Genomic DNA, 15860 nt, shown 5'->3' with positions numbered 1-15860 from the left:
ACATAGGGACTTCAATAAATTAATTGGTTTGCCTACCTACTTAATTGTTCCTGGGAATAATGTACTGAGTGATTAATTACCTTCATGGCCAGTTACTCAGAGGTTTCAATGTCTTCAGTGTAAAGTCAAGCTGCCATGTAATTTCACAGCAACAAGAATCCTTTGGCACACCAACTCAGGCGTGGTTTGCTGGTGAGGAGCTCAAAATGTCTTTATTCACTCTTGATCTTGTATTCCTGGGGTTGGAGGGCTGGTGTTAACCAGTTTTGTTCCACCAAATGCTACCCGATTGCGCTGATTGAATATCAATTCACAACAGTTTAGTGCCCCATGAGTTTATTCAAACATCCGGTCCTGTAAAGCAGTTCAGTTAAACGATTGCTCCTTGTCCCTTGGGCTGGGGATTGAAGGACACAAGCAGAGGAGGTGTGAATCAGAGGAGGTGGACATTCCCTGGCGGTGTGCAGCTCCTGTCTCAGTGCTCACCACCAGAAAGATCCAGTTTCCCAGCTAACCTGCTCATCTGCCATAAACTGTTTTACCTTGGTCTTCCCCAGCAAGCAGGGATGAAACCCATCTCCAGACTAAGCTCTGAGATAGACACAGTTTATTCTGATGGGTAAGCCCAGCCAACTCTGTGCTTTCTCTCTCTCACAAGGATTTCTTTGCCTTTCTAAGGTCTCATCTGCATCAGGAAATGGACCAGCCGAGCTCTTGCAGTATCATTATTTCAATATAACCAGTCCATTTCCTGTGTAGACAAGCCCTTAAGACTAATCTTGCCTGACCCACAACTCCAGTTGCAGAAGCCTTGGAAGACGTTTTGGAGCCTCACTTCACTCCTAGATTATGAAGCCTGCCAAACCTTTTCATTTTGTTCGAGGCTTCCTGCCATTTCAGCACTGGAACCCATCTGATTCCAGATCTTTTGCCCACAAGCCAAGGAGTTTCAGCCAAGCCACATACATCCTGCCACCAGGATGCTCCTACTGTGCCAAGCTCAAAATCCTCCTCAGTTCTTCTGCCTGTGGATATCTAACCTTGTTCAAACATTACCAACTTGAGGAGTGGGCATTTTGAGACCAGAATGCAGGTTTGGAGGTCTGCTATTCTTGCTCGTTTTTAATTTTCACACACAGATACAGAGGTACCTGCTCCTAGTTCTGTGATATAAAGGCACCAGTACTCTCTGCTGTCTCTAATGTTGCCTTACAAAATCAAGAAATTCCATTATTCCTATTCAATCCTTCTCATCGTTTAACCATCGAACACCGATGTTTTAATCAACTTACCTCTGTGAAAATAGCAGGCAAAGATGACATTTCTCTTCTGTAGTTCTTATTTCATGGTTTTTACATCCCATTATTCTTGCTTCAAGTTATTTTACACATTATTAAATTATATGGAAAAAAACCCCAAAACCACCAAAACACCTGAGAGATTTGCAGTAATGCAGATAGATGTATCTTATGAAGGCACCTAAATGCAAGTACGCACCACAGGGTGAATAAGGTTTTTTTGCATTTTGTAGTTTTCGGTTTTAATAAGTCTCACACACTATTCCTAATTTATTTTTTTATTAGATTCCAAGCCAGACCAGCAAGAACAAGTTTATGTGCAGTTTTTAGCATTGTGGGCATGCACTATAAAAAGAAGACTGCAACAAACACAAAACTTTCACTGTATAGCAGCAATTCTTCTTCTTGCTGTGTAAAATTCAACAGTACAAAAGAATCTCACTGCTTGAATGCTCTCAGGTAGGAAGTGCAGTAATTCCTGCTCATCCCTTTACTGGCAGAAAGGAAAAAAAAAAAAAAAATCAGTCATCACATCAAGATCACAGTCCTGGCTGTTTTCCTCACAATTTCAGCCTCCCTTCTGCCAAGTTTTATCAGGGCTTTCGCTTACCTAAAATCCCCTGAAATGTCCTGTCAGCCAGGTCTGTCCTCTCTGGTTTGTCCCATCCCTTGGGGACCAGGCTGAGGAGCAGCATCCCCATGACCTTCACAAGGATCTGCTGACCCATGGCCCCAGAGGGATACTTTTACCTCCACTGAGGGCAGACAAAAGGGTGTCTCCTTACCTCCAGCCACACCTTCCATCCTGGTCTACCAACCCTCCTCAACTCATTTTTCTGCACTGGGCACTTGAGGGTGATATCAGGGCTGGGAAGGACCTTGGAAACCAAAGAAGTGACCTGGAACAAAGTGTTGGGACCAAATGGAGTGTAGATGAGGAAATGTGTGTCTAGAGGGTCATCCAACTTTTTCCTGTCTCAAAAGAAGTGTTTCTGAAAGGCAAAAAAAGGGCTCAGATTTTGAAGTGTGAATGCTGTTGATCATGGTCTTTGCTTCGTTAAGAAATGCTCTTGCAGGTGAGGACAAAAATCAAATTAATCCCATTCCCTGCCACGGGTAACTCCTTTCCCTGAGGTCTTGGGAGTATAAATCTTTCCCTATTCTCTCCTTTTCTGTGTAACGTTGGAGAACAAGGTGCAATAGCTTTCAATTGATCTTCCTGAGAAACACGGGTGTATTGGGTCACTTCAGCCATGCAATGGAGCATAATTAAACCTATTCTAAAGTATTGAAAAACACACCACAAAAGGCCACCAATTAATCCAGGCACTTCTTGCTTCAGGTTTCTTTTCGTTAATCAGTGTGTTATTTCTAATGGTAACTAAGTAAAGTTGTCAGTAAAACAAACTTTTAAATTCAAGAAAGATTTGATCTTTTGAATTTTCTTTTTATTCTATTCAGAAGTGGAAGTAAAAATGGCTCTTATGACTATTTCACTGTATTTTAATTTAATAACTCATTTTCTGATTAAAAATTACTAAAGACATAACAGTAGCATTTTGGCAAAACTCTGTAACTATATACAGAAAATTGGTATCTCAAAGTTAATTTCAATTATTCTTTTTTGCTTCCATGCATTTTTCAGTAAGTGCTAAACTAATTCCAATTGATCCAGTTTTTTAGATAACTAATTGATAGCTGGAGAGATTTAAAAAATAGTCTTCTCTAACAGAGGCTTGAATGAAAGAATAGTTGTACTGAAATATATTAATATTTTATATATTTTTTTAATATAGTTGAAGTAATTTGAAGACTTGTAGAAACAGAATTTAGTCTTTTCACAACTCTTTGATCAGCACACTTTAGAAGTTATTAGCATCCTAGATTAAACAGATCCATCCCATAGCGTAGGAATTTGGGAAAATTATAACCACAGCCATTAAGACTTCCAGAAAAATTTAAGTGGAATTTGTAATCCATTCATCTTAGTAAATTATGTAGAATTTGTGTTTGTGTTATGGTCACATAAACACCATTCCACATAAAAGTGAAGCAAGCATCTTAAAAATAAGCTGGGTAGGAATGGCAGACATTAAAGACTAGTACCCACTGAACCAAAGTTTCTCAGGCAAGTGTTATCAAAACAGCACCAATATATTACCAGTGCATCCAAAATATTGAGGAGGGTGGAGCAGGAGATTGAACAAACCAAAGTTTGAAAGACCACAGTTGAGTAGACCTGTAATGAAGGAGGAGCAACACGAAGGCTAAGCTGAACCTTCCAATGCCTGAAGAAAAAATGCAATTAAGAGGGGGAAAAGTGCCGGTGCTCAGTTTAAGGCACAGGTGGGTTCAGCTGAGAGAAGAAGGAGAGGAATAACCATGAATTATTCTGACTCTGGCATCCACAAGTGTTGGAACCCTAGAAACAAGGAGTTTTGAACTTTCTGTGCTGTCAGCTACTGACCCTCAAAAGAACTCTGCTTTTGACCTGAGGCCTTGGAGAAGGCTTCCAAAATTGAATGATAGAACTAGAATCCCTGGTGTGTAGCTTAAATGGAAGTGTGTAATATCACAAGGTGAAAAATTTGAAATTCGGTGTTTTAGAATATAGCAATAAGTAAAGGACAAGATAGAAGTTTTAGGGCAAAGGTTTACTTTCTTCTTGTCCCTCTTCTTCTTGAGATTATGATTAGATAGAAAATTCTGCACCATGGGCCATGGGTGTTTAGTCATTAAGTCAAAAGTAAAAATAATTCAAGTGTTAGTTTTTAATTAAACAAATAAACCTTAAAAGACCTTGTAACAAACTAAATGCATCACCATTTCTTCAATTTTAGCTTGTTAACTGGAAGTACTGCAACACTCACTGTACTATAAATCAGAATTAATAAACAACTGCTTCCAAACACAAAATTCTGTGTCTTGTACTTTTAATTTCAACTCTGAATTTAAAAAAAAAAAAGAAGATAATATACTGGTGCCAGTACAGACATATTCAATTTTGGAATTCTTCTCCAAGGTCGCAGGTCAAAAGCAGTGCTCTTCAGGGGAGGTCAGTGCCTGACAGCATAGAAAGTTCAAAAATCCCTGTTCCCATGTTCCAACACAAGCAATTCACCTCCTGCGGCAGAGAGGGGCACAAACCACACTGCTGACGCAGCTGCGCTGATGTTCCTCCACAAATTTCTGCACAGATGCCTCTGACACCTGCAGAGTCCCTCGCACCCAGGTCCTGTCCTTCAGTGATCGGTGGGGCAGGGCGCCGGAGGCGTGCTGGAAATTGAATTGCCAGATATAGGAAACAATTTGTGGGGAAATGAGACCTAGTCAGGTTTGATCAGTCTCAAAGCCACATTTTGTAAATGGCAAAGTGTCCTGAGCTGGAGCTTTGTTCTGTTTCCACTCAGAGCTTTTCAGCTCTGTCGCTTTCTCTCTCTGTTTTGTTGCGGAGGTGAAGGCGGTGTAACAACAGCAAGTATTGCTTGAGGAAGACATTTCTGCCTCATTGTTTGTATATTCCTTGTTGCTGAAGGCAAAGTGAGGTTTTCCTTGAAGATCAAAGACTTCCTGTAGTGTGATCAGTATCTAAAAAAGACTTCATATGCATGATGAGCTTGCACCTTTCTGATTTATCCCTGTAACCGGGGAACTGCACTCTCACTACCACATAAACAGTGTGTGCCACCACTCAAATTAATGGAAACCTTCCCACCAACCACAACAGGGCTTGACTCAAACCTTGAGGACATCTGATCTTCCTTGCTCTGAGTGGTGCTTCCACCTGGATGCCATCCCACCATCCTCATCCTCACCAGCAGCCTCGGTCACCTCTTTCTCAGCTCAGGCACTATTTTTTAGTCTCTGCAAGCGCAGGAACAGAATGGAGAAGGAGGAGCACCCCTGCATCCTTGGTTTTCCACTTGGGCTTAACTTTACAGGCAGGGGAAGGACACTTCCCCTTGCTCTTCCTCCAAAACCCTGCTTCAGGTCTCACCTAGCAAGACCATGCTATAGAGCTCTGGGCTGCCAATTGTACTCATTTGTTAGCCTTTTTATTTTATTGGGTTTTTTGGGGTTTTTTTGGCATCTTCAGATAGTCCTTTTCAAAGGGTTAGCCCCTTCCTGCCACACATCTAAACAAATTGAGGGAAAAAAAACCAAACGTGTTCCCTTCTAGGTGTACTTGCGCTTTGCTCTTTTATACAAGAACCCATCAATCCTTCAATTCAGAAAGGATTTTAAGCAGGGGAACAATATCCCATGGGGCCTCAATCAGCTTTCCCTTTGTTTTCTAAGGTAACAAGTGCCCTTCATGCCTGCAGAGCACAGTGGATCCCCACCCTGGACAGGCAGCACTTGCTGAACTAAGTGGAGCATCTTGTCAGGGCTTGGGGCCACACTAAGGAATGGCCTCAAAAGGGCAATTACAAACTGCACTGTTGTTTAAAAAAGAAACTGGACTTCTTTGAAATTGCCCTGGCCCATGCAAACACACAGCCACGAGCATATGTGTATGCGAAGGCTGCATGCATGGGAACACACAGAACTGTGAGCAGGATACCTGTGAGCCCAAACAACCTGTTGGGAAAGGGTAAGAAAGCCACAGAGACACCACAGACCTCAGCTGGCTTGCTCAGCCCCAGGGGAAATGCTCAGAGAACCCAAGTGATTCACATAATATGAGTCCCAAGCAGAAAAGAACAAAAAACTTCTTCAACCAGTCAAAGTGAGTTGATTTTGGCTGAGTTACTGCAGAACATTTGATAAAGTCAAAGTTTTGGCAAGCTTCAGGCTCCTCAATCCAAACTCAATATAGTGAGGATTGTTCTACAGAAATGAAGGGGTTGCCTGTTCTATTTTGGCCAAATAGTTTGCAGGGTTGAGTATTAGTAGCACTGTGACTGTCATCATGACGGTGTTCACTCCCCCAGAGGCCCTCAGATTCCTGTGAGTTTACAGCTTCCACTGCACAAGGAGCAGCCGATGGATTTTGATCTTGTTCTTTAGGTGTGTGCTATATTTCTTTCCCAATTAAACCTATTTTGGAGGAGGGTTTGTGGAGGTGATGGCATCCAAACCTGTCCAGAGCTGAAAATCTGAGCTGTGTTGAAGTAGAAGTGGATGACTTGACAAGGTGCTGCTCTTTGACAAACACTACTTTCAAAGACTGCAGTTTCAAAACTCTGTTCCATTCTGTTCTGTTCTCTTCTGGGGTGCAGTGTGTCAGGTGGTTTTTGATGGAGTTACTGGCCCTGTGAGCCAGCTGCTGCTCGAAGTATGAGATAGGATTAGAAGCCCCATCTGGACAGGCATGACAATAAGCACGGGGGCAATTACACAACTAAATTCTCACAGCATGCAGTAATATATTCAGTTTTGTATTCAGAGGCTTACCTTATTTTCTTTTACAGAATGTGGAGGGGTATACCAGGAAAAGATCTCTCTGCGGTTGTTCTGACCTCGTATTCCTTCCTCAAGCATCTGCTGTTGGTCATTGTCAGAGATGGGATCAAGCTGACCTAACATGACAAATTCTGCATACCTTAGGTAATTGCATATTTTCTTTTTCTTCTGCTTGACAATGCTGGTGAATGGTCGAGTAGGATGGAGCCTTGATTTTGCCTGATGCTATTAAATAAATAATATTAGGGAAGAAGAAGGGAATGGATTGAATTCCAGAGTCTTGACGCTACAATATCTCTACAGCATCACTTTCTGCACTAGGAGCACAACAGACATGCAAAAAAAATGATGTATATATTAAGGTAAGCCAGAGTAGCCCTCAATTTTCCACAGAAGCTACACAGGCTCTCTGATGCCTTGCTTTCTATTTAATCCGGAGTGCTAATTTTATTTTATTTTATTTTATTTTATTTTATTTTATTTTATTTTATTTTATTTTATTTTATTTTATTTTATTTTATTTTATTTTATTTTATTTTAATCTCACCAGTCAGACAACAAGCCTTTCAGAGGACAAATCTAATGGAAATACAAACTACCTGTTCTGCTTGTGGGCACATTGGCAGTGCTGTGGGAAACACAGCTCTTCATTTTTGTCCCCAAAATCCTTGCCCAGTAGGTAACAGTGTAGTGACAGTGGTTTCAGTGGAGCTGGGTTGATTTTCCTCTACAGGATTCCAGATGTGTACAGGCACACATGCCAAAAACCTACAATAATTTGTTATTCCAGAAAATTCCATGCAATGAAGGCTGCATTTGTATGTCTTCCCTATAGATTAGGCATAGAACTCTGGATGTTAAGGACTGGAGGCCTAGTTGCTTTGCTTTTCTCACAAAAGTCATGTAATGGATATTTTATAAGCCCTTCTTCAGTTTTTGATGAATTTATGGCATCAGATGTTAGCTACTAGACTGTCATTTTCATTCAAGATTTTTTAATAAAAAATAGAAATTCTACAAGATTAAGGTGTTCATATGAAATAACCGCTGAAATTCTAAACTGGTTAATCTTTGTTTGCTATATTACAAATTTTCTCTGTTTTTCATCAAAAGTTAACCTTTTCCAAAAGAAAAAAAAAAGTGGAATATATAATCTGTAATTGTTTTTTTAATGAGTTAAAATGAAAAAAAAAATGTATAGTTGTACTGTAAACACATTTAAGGTTTTAAATGTAAATAATTCAGGAAAAAAAAAAAAAAGATGTTTCAACTTTTCATTCATGAGTACCAGAGAGCTAAAGAAGACTATCCACATGCTGTATTTAATCTCATATTACCCAACTTGACAGTGGAGCATGAAAATGTGAAGCACATATTTTGAATATCTTGTATTAACAGAGACATCTGATGTATCATGAGAAGTTCTGTATGTCTTTTAAAAGAGGAGAGGTAGCTGGGTGAGACACGTAGTAGAAAAACCAAAAAAATGGAGTGCCAAGGCTGTAAGCGGAGAAATGCTTGGATGGAGTGGTAAAAGTGTATGAGAACAGAAGTCTGAACCAGAGAAAAAGGATTTAAAGCTCCCTTATGCCCTCAAGATAACTCTCTTAATGAAGAAAAAGTCCTCCATGAGTGGCAGAAATAATGAATTTTGGTTTTCAGCATCTCTTTCTTATGTGCCTTTTCCCATCTCTAATAAAGGGTGAGGTTATTAGCCACTCTCAGGGAAAGGAAAAGGAAACATAGTACGCCCAATTATATTAGTGGTTTCTCATTGGAAGAAAAAGGGCTGAAACTGCTGTAAAGTTTCTACCCAAAGAGAGCAGAGCCAGAGCTAAGTACACCCAGGAACCAAATAAAACATCCCAGGTAAATTTCTGGCCTGTTGGTGTGGATGGCAGAGCTTCCCTTGACCTCACAATGCTGGGCTTTCCCCCTGTTTTTAGTTGTCTGCTCAAAGTAAACAGCTCTTTTCCTACTCTGCCAGGGTAAGATATGAAATTTTTACTAACCCTTTGGTTCTCTATTAGCCAAGATTTCCTGTCTTGCTGGGGATGATAAAATAAACTCAAAATTTAAAAAGTACCCCAGCCATGAGGCTAGGCGAGGACACCAGCTGTATCTGAGGGTGAAATATCAGAAGACTGCAGTGCTGGAGGAGAGGCTTAGCACATCGACTTTTCTGTTAAAAAAAAAAGAAAAAAAATAGTACTTCTGATGATGCAGTGATAAAGCTAACATGGTTATGAAGGCAAGTGACTGCAGACTTTCCAAGCTTAAGGATTAAGGTTTTAGGTTAAGCAGTCCTTCTGGACAGAAAGGGGGAAGGATTAAAAATCAGAGGGAAGATCAGCTGTCTCTGTTCATAATATGGGCGATAGGTAAATTGGAAAAAGCGCTGTTGTAATATTTTGCCTTTGGAACTTCAGGGTGAAATGGACATGCAGGGCCATGCGGCAAAGGGTGAGTCCTCAGAGGTTAAATCCCAGCTGTGTGATAAGGAGTTTTCACATGACATGGGGCTAATCTGTTTACAGCAGTGATGCAGATGATCCCATGGCGTGTTTGTTTTTGCTTTTGTTTTCTCTTTTTTTTTTTCTCTTTTAGGATAGTAGACTAGCATAATCCACAGATATGAATCTGCAAAACAATCTGCTTCTCAATCAGTCAGGTGTATTCAGAGTTCCTCTCTGAGCTTCCATCAAGGAAGCAAGGTTCCTTCAGAAGAAAAAGTGAAGGAAATCTGCCTCATTATTTATGCCACCACATTTTTCAATGGTCAAAAGAGGACAAGTCAAGAATCTCTGGTGATGTGGGTGGTTAACTATTCTTCTTTGTTCTGCTACACGCACAAAGACAACACCAGCCTCTTTTCTCTTAAACTTGGTTTGCAGAAATGTGAAATTTTTACAGAAACTGATTTTATTTCCTTCCTAGAACTTTAAAAATACCTAGAACTTTAGAAGTATGTTTATTTTTCATGTCTCCTTGGTGTACAGAAGGTGTTACAGAATGGGTTGGGGAAAGCTGGGGGGTGTGGGACATCTTTCATATAATCTCAAATATTTGCAGGGCTAGAAAAATCAATGTCATTTGCAGAGTGTTACAGAGAAAAAAAAAGAACAAAAACCAGGACCATTTAAACTTCTGTTACAAGACATAGTGAGTAAACTATGGCTTTTGGGGAAAAATAAAATGGTACAAAAGGCTGAGTTCTAATTAATTCAGCAGAGGTCATAGCATGCTTATCCAAAAGCCATCTTCATTGAGGTCCCAGTTCCATACAGCATTTAAATGCATGCCTAATTTTTAATCACAGACTTAAGTCCTGCATGACCTTAATGTTAAGCATGTGCTGGAGTGAATTGCTGAAATACAGGTGAAAATGTGGTTTTGTGAGGGCTGGGAGCAAGAAGGAGAGAGCCCCTTGCTCTAGGTTTTCATCTGTGGGATTCAGGCAGGATCAAAGGCTGCAGCATCACCTCTAAAGCAAGAAATGTCCTCACAAGGCTGTGAAGCAGGCAACAGGGGTAAGCAATTTGTAAGGAAGGTGTACTGGGAGCTTGAAAACGTGTCCCACAGGTTGGCTGTGCACTCTCCTTCTCTCTGGGCTGTATCCAGCCCTGTTGGATATCCAACTCTTGTTCCACAGTGACGTTAGGAAATGCTTATCGTCAATATCTGATGACTTCAGCGAGAGAAATTCAACTCATGCTCTGCTTATTTTGCAGAATATAGGTCTACATACACTGTTTGTTGATACAAGGTTGAATTTTACCATCAGGTCCCTTTGGTGTCATTCTTTTGATTTTAAGAATGTTACTCTCCTGATGCAAATGAAAAAGTCCACCCTTATAATTCAAGATAAAAGGGGGAGAGGTTTTTTATCTAAAACCATCAGACCATTATGCTGATGGCAGCCAGGTTCCTCAGTCATATTCACTCACCAGTAGTACTAAACTATCAAAAGTGTCTTGATATATATGCCTGGATTTTGCAGCTCTACTGCTTCAAGAAAAGCATTGGAATGGTCACTGCCCCTTATTTACTTATGGAGTTCTGTCAAATAAACTGAACTCAGAGCAGACAAAGAAGCATATTAGATGGGGTCCTACCATCAGTATTGTATTCACTGGGCCAAATTGTTTTATACTTGTTTATTACATTGTCTGGAACACTCTGGTAGATGCATTGATTTAAATGGGCCAACAAATGCATGAAACAACCCAAGAAATAATAAAAAATATGGGTTCCCATCGTGCAGCACCCAGACTGGCAAGTTTGGCTTCTCTGGGCTCCTTGATGACTCTCCTGCACAAATAACTCTGCTCCTCCACCCATACCAGGGGGGAAAAAAGACTCACTGTGCCTTAGTTGTGAAAGCCAACATGGTAAGGGTGAGCCCCATAAAACAAATATTTTAGGTTGAGGATGAAGGAGGATCAGCGTGGTTCACAGTTCACCACTGTTTTTCTGTGATTCTGGCCGATGTGGCTGGCAGCACAGGGACTTCTTTATCAGTCCTGCTGTTTGGCTTCAGACAGAAAGTGTGTTCATGACTTGAGCAGATGTTTCTGCTTTTAGGAATCAGCCGTTTCCTCTTTTCCAGAAGCACATGCCAGCACAGTCAATATCTGGAAACCTGCTGCTTCACAGTAGGTCCAGAGTCTAAACTGGTGCTTTACTAGAAAATGGTAATAAAGCAGTTTGAATTGCTTTTCATCCTTCATGCTCTTAATGGCTTTCAGGTTCATATGAGACCAATCAATTAATCCTGGTTCAAACCTAGAGGAATGGGATGTTTCTTACCCTCTGAACAGGAAGGAAACCCATAACAGAGATTACCAATCTATTTATTAAGACTTATGTTAGCAGTATAGTCTAACAGAGCCTCCAGCTGGGGTTGGGACTACAGATTTGGAATCTTGTATAAGCCTAATGTTCACTAGTCATATGCTAATTAATTGCTAAATCACAAAAGGCAAATTATAATTATTGTTTCAGGTTAGCAATTCTCCCTGACCTGATTGCATGCTTGCTGTTTGGAAGAATTAAGGAATGAGGCTCGTTTAGGAACACTCACCTGTATAATCCACAATTTTGTCTCTGTTAGACTTTGTTTTAAGGTGATGAAAAGCTCTTTTTGATCTGAATCTTGATCTGAACTACTCTTGGATTAATTCTGCTATACTTCATTATCCTGAGAGGTCAATCAAGTAGTAAGAATAGGAGTAAGAACTCACAGAGTTGAAGTGATAATTGCTCTGGTCTTACAAATTTTTTCAGTGAACTGAATATGTCACATTGAGACCAGCCACACTGTGCTAGATTTGTGCAGTCTGGGAGACTTGAAGTTTCCCATTTCAGGACTTCTTTCTGGAGGCAACTGGACCACTTGAATAGCAAGCCCAAGGTTTTCTAGCTTCTTTCCTTATTTGCCAGCACTTGGTAAAAACATTCCTGCTGAAGCAGTTGGTGAACAGAGGCACAGGAATTGCGAAGTGCTCTTCCAAAAATCCCATTAAGATGAGAAGCAAAACTCCTGTTGATCTCTGGTACACAGAGTCAAACTCGTATTTAAAAAAAAATAAATGTTAATGACATATTTGAAAACTGATCAAAGAAAGCTTCTCCTGTTCTTTTGTCACGTGGCACTGTGCATCCAAAAGTTCCAGTGAAGGGAGTCAAGGGGTCATCAGGAAGCTTTCTGGCTGACAATCAAGCCTATTCACATGTTAGGGCTGGCTGACATGTGGCTGAAGTCATGAGGATGCAGAGGATACTGCCTTGGCTCAGAAAGCTCTTACTCAGCTCGCTATCTAAAACTGTCCCAACCCATCAAGCCTAATGTGTTTAGATCCATTCCAGTCGTTATCTGTTAGTTGTGTGGTGAGAAGGTTTACTTGGCAGCTCTGAAATGACAGTCTAGAAATTGGAGTAATTTCTTTGCTGGGATAAGGTAGTTCTGGCAGTCCTGAGAGTAACTGTGCAGGAGGGATGAGGCTGCTGCATAAATCCCTAGTCTGAGATTATCTCACCAACAACCAGATGCTGATCTGTGCACTATTACTAGTCAAGGTCATAGCTAAATGATTTTGGTGGTTGCCCTGAGCTAACCAAATCTCAGGGTTGTTTCTCTCTGCTGCCCTGTGTTCTCTGATTCAAACTGGGACTGCAGAAGAACAACCCTGGGCAAGGGCAGCTGCATGTGCTCCTGGTGGAACAAAAGAAAAGCAGAGGAAAAGAGGACTGTAGCTCTTGGACAGTAGATGACTCAGGAATGTTGGGAGAATTTTCTAGCAAACAGGAAACTGCTGCAGATGAAGAGGCGTTCCCTCCACCCGGCTGTAACTCTAGCCAGCTGGCAAAGCAGAACAGCAGGCACTCAGTGGCACTGGCGCCAGACCAAGTCCCTGTGCCAGGCTCCTAGCACACCTGTTGAGCAGATTCCTTTCTCCCAGCTGTCAGCTAAGGTTTCAAAGGTGACTGGTGATATGCTTAGCCTGCTACAGAGCTGCTCTCCTGACTCATCACACCTCAGTGCCGAACATAGTGCTGGGGTGTTCAAACCAGGCAGAGAGCACTTTCACCACAAAATGCATGGGGTGATGCACCTGTCTGGTGTGAAAGAGCTCAGGGAGCATGGAGTTGAGTAGGGTTTGGTCAGCACTGAAGAGAACAGAGACTCCCCATATGCTGGGATTCAATTTATTTGCAAGTCCTGCCTTCTGTCTTGCATACTCAATTCATCCATCCATCCATTATCAACCATGCATCCATCCATGCATCCATCCACCCATGCATCCATCCATCCATCCCACATCCATCATCCATCTACCCACCCATCCATCCCTGTCCATCCATCCATGGTTTCATCATCCATCCATCCATCCATCCATCCATCCATCCATCCATCCATCCATCCATCAATCCATCCATCAATCCATCCATCCATCCATCCATCCATCCATCCATCCATCCATCCATCCATCCATCCCCACGATTCATTCATTCATCCATCCACCCATCCATCTATCCATCCATGCATCTATCCATCATCCACTACCCTTCCATCCATCCTCCATCCTTCCACCAGCAATGTCAAATCCATCATCTACCCATCCATAGATCCATCCATCCATTCATCATCCATCCATCCATCCATCCATCCATCCATCCATCCATCCATCCATCCATCAATCCATACATCCATTCCACCATTCATTCATTGCCACCATCCATCCATCCATCATCCATCCATCATCCGTCCATCCTTCATCCATTCATCCTTCATCCGTCCATCCACCCACCCATACATCATCCATCACGTGTTCATCCATCCATGCATCCATGCATCCATCCATCCATCCATTATCCATCCATCCGTACAGCAATCTACCCCTCATCCATTCATCCACCCATCCATCCATCCATCCATCCATCCATCCATCCATTCCATCCATCCATCCATCATCAATCAATCACCCATCCATCATCCATCACCCATCGACCCATCCATGTCAAATCCGTCATCCATCCATCCATCTATCCATCCATCCATCCATCATCCATCCATCCATCCATCCATCCATCCATCCATCCATCCATCCATCTGTCCATCCATCCATGTCAAATTCATCATCCATCCATCCATGTCAAATTCATCATCTGCCCATCCATACATCCATCCATTCATCATCCATCTATCCTTAATCCATCTACCATCCTCCCATTATCCATCCATCCATCCATCCATCCATCCATCCATCCATCATTCATCCATCCATCCATCCATCCATCCATCCATCCATCCATCCCCCTCCCATCATCCCTCCATCCATCCTTCCCCACCACCCCTCCATCCATCCCTCCATCCCCACCATTCATCTATGTATCATCTATGTATCATCTATGTATTCATCTTCCATCATGTATGTATCATCCATCCATCTGTCACCCATCCATCCATCAACCATCCATCCCTCCATCCCTCCATCCATACCACATTCATCCATTCATTCTTCCTTCCATCCATCCCTCCATCTATCATCCATCCGTCCATCCATCCATCCATCCATCCATCCATCCATCCATCCATCCATCCCCACGATTCATCCATTCATCCAGCCAGCCATCCATCTATCCATCCATGCATCCATCCATCATCCATTACCCTTCCATCCATCCTCCATCCATCCACCAGCCATGTCAAATCCATCATCCACCCATCCATAGATCCATCCATCCATTCATCATCCATCTATCCATTCATCCATCAATCCATACATCCCTTACCACCATTCATCCCTTACCACCATCCATCCATCCATGATCCATCTGTGGTTTTCTTTTTCGGTCCTTGATGGTATTTGCCAGGACCAGAGAGTGCTAACATGTAGCTATCTCTCAGAAAACTCACATTTCATCAGCCAAGAAAGACCGGAGGCCATACTTAACAATTTCCACAAGAGTCTTTATTTTCATGTGAAAGGATAGTCAAGCAGGGATTCTCTCAGAACAAAGGGCAGGCAGCTATATTTATAGGTTCAGGGAGGATTCAAATTACAACCAATAAAAGTTTATACAAAAAACAACATCCAATCTAAGTGAGAAGATCTAAAGGCAAACTAACCAATTAAACATCCTAATTTCTAACCAATTATCTTCCGAAGTGTTAGGAGAGTGACCAAATTCTTAAGGAATTTGGCTCAACCTTGGTATCTAGGATATCTTATCTATTATAGCAAATTCCAGAGGCCAGGGGAAGATGGTTTTGGAGGAATAGTATCATCCACATCCATCCATCATCCATCCATCCTTAATCCATCCATCCTTCATCCGTCCATCCACCCACCCATACATCATCCTTGATATGTTCATCCATCCATCCATGCATCCGTGTATCTGTCCATCCATCTATTATCCATCCATCTGTACAGCAATCTACCCCTCATCCATTCATCCATCCATCCATCCATCCATCCATCCATCCATCCATCCATTCTACATCCATCCATCCATCCATCCATCCATCCATCCATCCAACCATCCATCCATTCTACATCCAACCATCCATCCATCCTTCCCCACCAACCATACATCATCCATCCGTCATCTATCCCTCCATCCATCCATCCATCCATCCATCCATCCATT

Source organism: Catharus ustulatus, assembly GCF_009819885.2.
Source record: "Catharus ustulatus isolate bCatUst1 chromosome Z unlocalized genomic scaffold, bCatUst1.pri.v2 scaffold_29_arrow_ctg1, whole genome shotgun sequence".
Lineage (NCBI taxonomy): Eukaryota > Metazoa > Chordata > Aves > Passeriformes > Turdidae > Catharus > Catharus ustulatus.
The sequence above is the reverse complement of the archived record's forward strand: the minus strand, read 5'-3'. Positions refer to the sequence as shown.